The 7,696-nt window shown below is 44.4% G+C and overlaps 1 pseudogene; it reads left to right on the forward strand.

Moving 5' to 3' along the window:
• Positions 1–6,066: 6,066 nt before the first annotated feature.
• LOC114614123 lies at positions 6,067–7,076 on the forward strand (annotated as a pseudogene).
• Positions 7,077–7,696: the final 620 nt, after the last annotated feature.

A 7,696-nucleotide genomic window follows, 5' to 3' on the forward strand; every position in this document is an offset into this window, starting at 1 on the left:
AACTTGAAGCTATTATAGGGACAAGGAGAGAAAGATAGGACTTTATACTCAGCCAGGTCAAGAAAATGCAACCGAGATCTGAAAAATCTGGGGTCCTGGGAGGCTTGTGAACACAGAAAGAGAAAGCTCCCACATTGCCTCCATAGCCTTGGTCTAAAGAAATCTTCAGAAAGGCTGTGTCTTTTACTTGATATGGCAAAGAAAAGGCCACTTAAACATTAAAGTCTAACAGGGCTAGGATGGGCTAGGATACTCAACTGCAAATGTCAAAGGTTTCAGGGCAAACAAACCTTAAAACTTAGGAAATATGGGACAGGTGAGGTTGCCCAGTGGTTAGGAGCACTTTCTGATCTTCCAGAGGACCCAAGATTGCTTCCCAGCACCCAAGTCAGGCAACTCACAATCGCCTGTAACTCCATTCCCACCATGAAAGCCAGCCTCCTTCTGGATGGCTTATGGCCACATGAATAAAAGTAAGTATGCTTAAATAAAACTTTGTTTAAAAAACTATACTAGAAAATGCATTATCTCTAACAAGGAAAGAACTAGACAAAAAAGTAGGTTTCAAGTGATATGGCCAGCATCTGGCCACTTCACACTGTCCGTTTACTCAAATTGGCTACAACCTTAATGATTTTTGTGTGATTTAATTACCTACTTTTCTCTGTATGTCAACTTTTTCTTTCTCTAGCACAACAGTTCAGGATTGTTGTATTTCCTCATAAGCTGTTCTTTTTGTTACTCGATGATGCATAGAGCTCCTGAGTGGGGCCTTTTTGCTTTGATGTCTACTTTATCTTATTAATAATCATTATCTAATGATTATTATCATATTGCTAAACCAGTTTTATATGAATAACTGCTTTCCTTGTAGAACTTTTGCAACCCAATTGCTTTTTAATTTTTGTTGTCATTATGCTTAGGTATTTTGTAAACAGGACCTTGCTCCATAGTTTACAAGTGAGGCGAGGTCGGGGCTTGGAGTGGTTATGATTGTTTTCTCTTGTTTCTTCTTGAGATAGGATCTTGCCATGTTTCTTAGCCTGGCTTCAAACTTGAGAGTCTCCCCAACCTCATTTTTATCTTCTACGTAGCTAGGATTGCACACGTGTGTGCAAGGATGCCCTACTGAAATGTAACGAGCAGTGGGAGCCAAGATGCCTTGTTCACAGTTAAGCCCAATGCCTGGCAGACAGAACATTAGTTGCTGAGTTAAATGAATAAAATAGTACTCACAGTCATGGCTGAAGGATAAAAGCTCACAAGTGGAGGTCACCACTGGTAAGTCATCTACAGAAATGTCCTTCCCAAATCACTGTCCTTAAGCTTCCAGGACATGGGCAAGACCATTTTGATACCCACCCAGCCCCCAGTACCTCGCACAGATGCACACACACACATGTATACACACACATACACACAGAGAGATATACACATGGACACACACAGGTACGCATACACACATGCATGTGTGCAGTGACACAGATACACATACACACACACACACATACACACACATCTGACACCTGACATCTGACTGAACCACCTTCCCCCCCCCAACAACCCCGTGCTTGAGCAGATCATCATAAATGCTTATGGTTCTTAAATCAATTAAATCACCAGTAGAACCCCTTTCCCTGAAGGAACACCTCTGAGAAGAGCAATAGGAAGCCACAATTGAACCTCTCCTTGGCACCTTGCTTTAGAAACTGGGCTGGCTTTATCTGTGTTTCTACTGACACCTCAAAGTGAGGTAAGAGGGTTGTGGTTTGATGACACACAGAACCTAAGTTTTGCGCCAGGGAAGGTTGTAAGAGGAATCCCAATACCTTTCCCATCCACACCAACACTGCCAAGGGCAATGTTCTTGTTTGAAACTGTGGGAAAACCTGTCTGGATTTGCCTTAAAGGGTCCCACGCTGTCCAAACAATTGAGAAAATGCCACCTGTGACAGAAGAGTGAATGAGGGCAGACAAGATCTTACTGATGCTTAGCCCTAGATTGGGGACGAGATGAAAGAGTAGTGTGACACCTCCACCGACCTCCTGGCTTCCTGAAATGTCCGTACGTCCTCTTGCATGAAATACATCATCTGAGGAGTCGTGTTCTGTTTACCGAGTTCTAAAATATCAGTCTGTATGAAGAGATGTATGCTCACATACACACAGCTCTAGCAAGGTTAGAAGCGAACATGGCACTTGACTGATCTATTCTGCCCATCACCAAGATGATCAGAAAAAAAAAAATCTTCACCCAGAGGGTTCAAAGCATTGAACTCATGCCAGACGATCCCATTCAACTCACTCCATTTCACTTACCTGAAACAGGCTGTCCGTGCTCTGCCCTTCAGGTTTTACTCCTTGGTTGATACCCTCTCCAAGTTGCCAACCAGTCTATAAACTTCTAAAGAAATACTCAACTACTCGGACACATCCCCAGCCCGTCTCTGAGTTTCTACCAGACTGACTATTGAGTGGTACTGCATACTTAGATATTTAGCAGTGTATCAGTGCAGCTCTGCCTCTTGACTGCTGTGGGACCAGCTGCCTCACCTTTACCCCCATGATGACCTATGGTCTTTCTTAAAAGGTAAATCAAAATAAACACCTTCGCCCTTAAAATATAAAGGTAATGCTTTGCCTGGTACTTTCCTGCTAGTCATATGACCAAATAGGTATGTGCAAATCGCATAACAACAACAATAATAATAACAGCTAGTGTACCTGAGCATCCACTGTAGAACAGGTACTTTGCTAAGCACTTGGTATGAATTAGCTAATTTAAATACCTCATCGACTCTATGAAAATAGGTATCATTGTAATCATTGAAGATGAGGAAATTGGACTTTAAACCAACATTGTGCTTTTAATGCATAAACTAATTCCATAGGTATGTATTTATATAATTATATATGTGTGTGTGTGAGTGTGTGTGTGTGTGTGTATGCAATTATATATACATACTCTATATATTCCTACATACCCATATATGTATTATAATATTTTAAGGCAAAATCTCACTATGTTTCCCTCTTTGGTCTCAAGTTCTTGGACTTGAGTGATCCTCCTCCCTCAGCACCCCAGGCACATGCACCATGCCCAGCTTATAAAAGTTCTAAGTAAGTCTTATAAATCTTATTAATAATTTCCAAATAGATTCATAGAATTCTAACCCCTCAAAGGATTTTAGCACTCACCTACTCCAACCATCCTACTTGAAGTGAAAGAACCAATACCAAGGCTGGAACATAACTCCCCAAGACCATATGTAAGACAACAGCTATGAGGCTCTTGCTTCTGAGGTAACTGTATGGTTCCTATTACTCTCAATACCCTATCCCCAACCTTCCCCCTCCTCCGCACCAGGTGAACATCTTCAGATTTCTTCTCTAGTAGACTCAGTTCAAGGCTTTCATGTCTCAGGCTGTTAAATTGTTCCACTGGGTTGACCTAGACTCCTAGCAGCCCCCAGTTTCCTTTCCTTCTATCCCTTCCCTGACATCTACTCTTTTGTCCATTCCTACCACTCCACCAAGTCTCCTGACGCCACATTGCACTGTCTTCTTGCCAACCAGAAAAATTAGAATGCTTCATGTGCTATGGTGACTTATAGTAATTCATATAGACATACACTCCAGCAGACAGTAACTCAGACTGCAACACCAAGGGTCTAAGAGGACTGATGTCAAATTATCCCCCATGTGTGACAAAGAAGACCTTACCGCCACCACCACTACCACCACCACCACCACCCACACACAGCAGCCCCTACCTGCCCTGGGTAGGGAATCGAGAACTAATTACATTGAAGACTCTAATCCAGTCACAATCTAGCCAAGCTCTCAGCTGTCGATAACAAACAGCTTTCAAGACTTTGATCTCCTTAGTTGTCATTGTCAATGCAGGCCACACCAGTCAGTCTTCCTGGAAGGAAAGCAACCAGACCTGTGTACTCATCAGACCAGGAGCTAGCAAAAAGACCTGCATTCTAACACAATCAACAAGATTGGATGTCTCACTTGATGGGGAAACGGAATGTAGGTTCTTCACAGAAGAGTGATGGGCTACAGAGATGGCTCAGTACATGAAGCCAGGCAAGCCTGAGGGCCAGAACCTACTTAACGCCAGATTCAGTAATGATATCTGTAATCCCAGAACTCTGACTAGGATTTAGGAAGCAGAGACTTCTGGAAGTTTAAGGACTGACTAACCTGACGCGTGTACCAGCAAACAAGAGACCCTGTCTGAAGGTAGAGGGTGAGGACAGACCTTTTTTGTTTGTTTGTTTGTTTGTTTTGTTTTGTTTTATTGGATATTTTATTTATTTAAATTTCAAATGTTATCCCCTTTCCCGGTTTTCCTACCAGAAACTCATAATCCCATTCCCCCTCCCCCTGCTTCTATAAGGGTGTTCCCCACCCACCCAACCACACCCGCCACCCCACACTGGCATCCCCCTACACAAGGGCATCGAGCCTTCACAGGACCAAGGGCCTCTCCTCCCATTGATGTCCAACAAGGCCATCCTCTGCTACATATGTATTTGGAGCCAAGGGTCCCTCCATGTGTACTCTTAGGTTGGTGCTTTAGTCCCTGGGAGCTCGGGGGAGGGGGTCTGGTTGGTTGATATTGTTGTCCTTCCTATGGGGTTGCAAACCCCTTCAGCTCCTTCAGTCCTTTCTCTAACTCCTCCATTGGGGATCCCTTGCTTAGTCCAATAGTTGGCTGCGAGCATCTGCCTCTTTATTTGTCAGACTCTGGGAGAGTCTCTCAGGGGACAGCTATATCAGGCTCCTGTCAGCAAGCACTTCTTAGCATCCACACTAGTGTCTGGGTTTGGTGTCTGTATATGGGATGGATCCCCAGATGGGGTATATCTCTGGATGGCCTTTCCTTCAGTCTCTGCTCCACACATTGTCTCCATATTTCCTCCCTTGAGTATTTTGTTACCTCTTCTAAGAAGGACTGAACCATTCACACTTTGGTCTTCCTTCTTCATGAGATTTATGTGGTCTGTGAATTGTATCTTAGGTATTCCGAGTTTTGGGGCTAATATCCACTTATCAGTGAGTGCATAATGTGTGTTCTTCTGTGACTGGGTTACCTCACTCAGGATGATATTTTCGAAACCCATCCATTTGCCTAAGAATTTCATGAATTCATTGTTTTTAATAGCTAAATAGTATTCCATTGTGTAAATGTACCACATTTTCTGTATCCATTCCTCTGTTGAGGGACATCTGGGTTCTTTCCAGCTTCTGGTTATTATAAATAAGGCTGCTATGAACATAGTGGAGCATGTGTCCTTGTTATACATTAGAGCATCTTCTGGGAATATGCCCAGGAGTGGTATAGCTGGGTCCTTAGGTAGTACTATAAGAGGACAGACATTCTTGATTGTCCTCTGATCTTTACACATGATCTGTGGCACATGTGCCCACACTTACACACACAAACATGCACAGACACATATACATACACAAAGGTTTTTTGGTTTGTTTGGGTTTTTTTTAAGATTTATTTATTTATTTTGAGTATACTATCATTGTCTTTAGACACACCAGAAGAGGACATCGTTACAAATGGTTGTGAGCCACCTTGTAGTTGCTGGGAATTCAACTCAGGACCTCTGGAAGAGCTGTCAGTGCTCTTAACCACTGAGCCATCTCACCAGTCCATACACAGAGATGTTTAAAAAGAGTTTGGCAAGAGGAACATACAGCTCTCTTCTGTCTAGTGAATAAGTATCTTTGCTTTATTTCTAAGCATAGAGTCACGCACACTAAACAGTGACAAAATGCTTCCCCATAAAAAAGGTCCAAAAATCAGAAGTCAGTGTCTTTCTTTCTTTCTTTGGGGTTAACTGGGACATGTCTAATAATTGGTCTTCCCAGGCTCCCATCTATCCTTTCTCCAGCCCATCCTTCAAAGGATAAACACATTTGTCTACCTAACAAGTCCTGCTTAAACACTCAATGTGTGCACCACTGAAAAGCAGAGATGAGGCTCTCTGTTCCTCCCTGTTCCAGAGATCGCCACATCTTCTTGTGCAGTGCCAGCCTCGTCCCATAGACAAAATGGTGAAGGTTGGTGTGAACGGATTTGGCTGTATTGGGCGCCTGGTTACCAGGGCTGCCTTCTGCTCTGCATCTGGCAAAGTGGAGATTGACCTCAACTACATGGTCTTCATTGACCTCAACTACATGGTCTACATGTTCCAGTATGACTCCACCCATGGTAAATTTAACGGCACAGTCAAGGCTGAGAATGGGAAGCTTGTCATCAACGGGAAGCCCATCACCATCTTCCAGGAGCAAGATCCGCTAACATCAAATGGGGTGATGCTGGTGCTGAGTATGTCGTGGAGTCCACTGGCATCTTCACCACCATGGAGAAGGCCAGGGCCCACTTGAAGGGTGGGGCCAAAAAGGTTATTATGTCTGCCCCTTTTGCTGATAACCCAATGTTTGTGATAGGTGTGAACCACGAGAAATATGACAACTCGCTCAAGATTGTCAGCAATGCATCCTGCACCACCAACTGCTTACCCCCCCTGGCCAAGGTCATCCATGACAACTTTGGCATCATGGAAAGGCTCATGACCACAGTCCATGCCACTCAGAAAACTGTGGATGGCCCCTCTGGGAAGCTGTGGCGTGATGGCCATGGGGCTGCCCAGAACATCATCCCTGCATCTACTGGTACTGCCAAGGCTGTGGGAAAGGTCATCCCAGAACTGAATGGGAAGCTCACTGGCATGGCCTTCCATGTTCCTACCCACAATGTATCCATTGTGGATCTGACATGCCACCTGGAGAAACCTGCCAAGTATGATGACATCAAGAAGGTGGTGAAGCAGGCATCTGAAGGACCACTGAAGGGCATCCTGGGCTACACTGAGGACCAGGTTGTCTCCTGTGACTTCAACAGCAACTCCCACTCTTCCACCTTTGATACTGGGGCTGGCATTGCTCTCAATGACAACTTTGTAAAGCTCATTTCCTGGTATGACAATGAATACGGCTACAGCAACAGGGTCGTGGACCTCATGGCCTACATGGCCTACAAGGAGTAAGAAGCCCTGGACCACCCACCCCTGCAAGGACACTGAGAGCAAGAGAGAGGCCCTCGGTTGCTGAGGAGTCCCTGTCCCCAACACTGAGCATCTCCCTCACAATTTCCTTCCCAGACCCCGTAACAATGGGAGGGGCCTAGGGAGCCCTCCCTACCCTTTTAAATTCCATCAATAAATGTTCGCTGCACCCATCAAAAAAAAAAATAAGAAAAAAAAGATGAATAAGACCTTGTCCCCGGGAGATCAACACAGACTGAGTCATTTCAGCCTAGTATGAGAATCGTGAGTCTATAAAATATGAATCTCAGAGGAGCATGTCACTGTGCCATACAAAAGCTCCTGAGCATACACCTAAGTCTCCCTACTGTGGCAATCCATTGTCCTCACCAATATCCCAGCTCTTTCCATCCAGGCCTGTGATAGGAACAATCTTCTCCCCCATTTATGATCATATAACTAACCTTGACTGCTAAGATGGCAAGGAGTCTTTGCATGGAAATCTGTAAGTACCAAAGCCTCCCTCTGGCCATAGTATATTACGGTGTTCTAGGCAGTGAGAGCTCCATTACTGTGAGCACAGAGTGAGGAGACTGATAGGAAATCCCCAGCTGCCCTGAGAT

The sequence above is a fragment of the Grammomys surdaster genome, unplaced genomic scaffold (assembly GCF_004785775.1).
Source record: "Grammomys surdaster isolate TR1022 unplaced genomic scaffold, NIH_TR_1.0 130, whole genome shotgun sequence".
Taxonomy (NCBI): Eukaryota; Metazoa; Chordata; class Mammalia; order Rodentia; family Muridae; genus Grammomys; species Grammomys surdaster.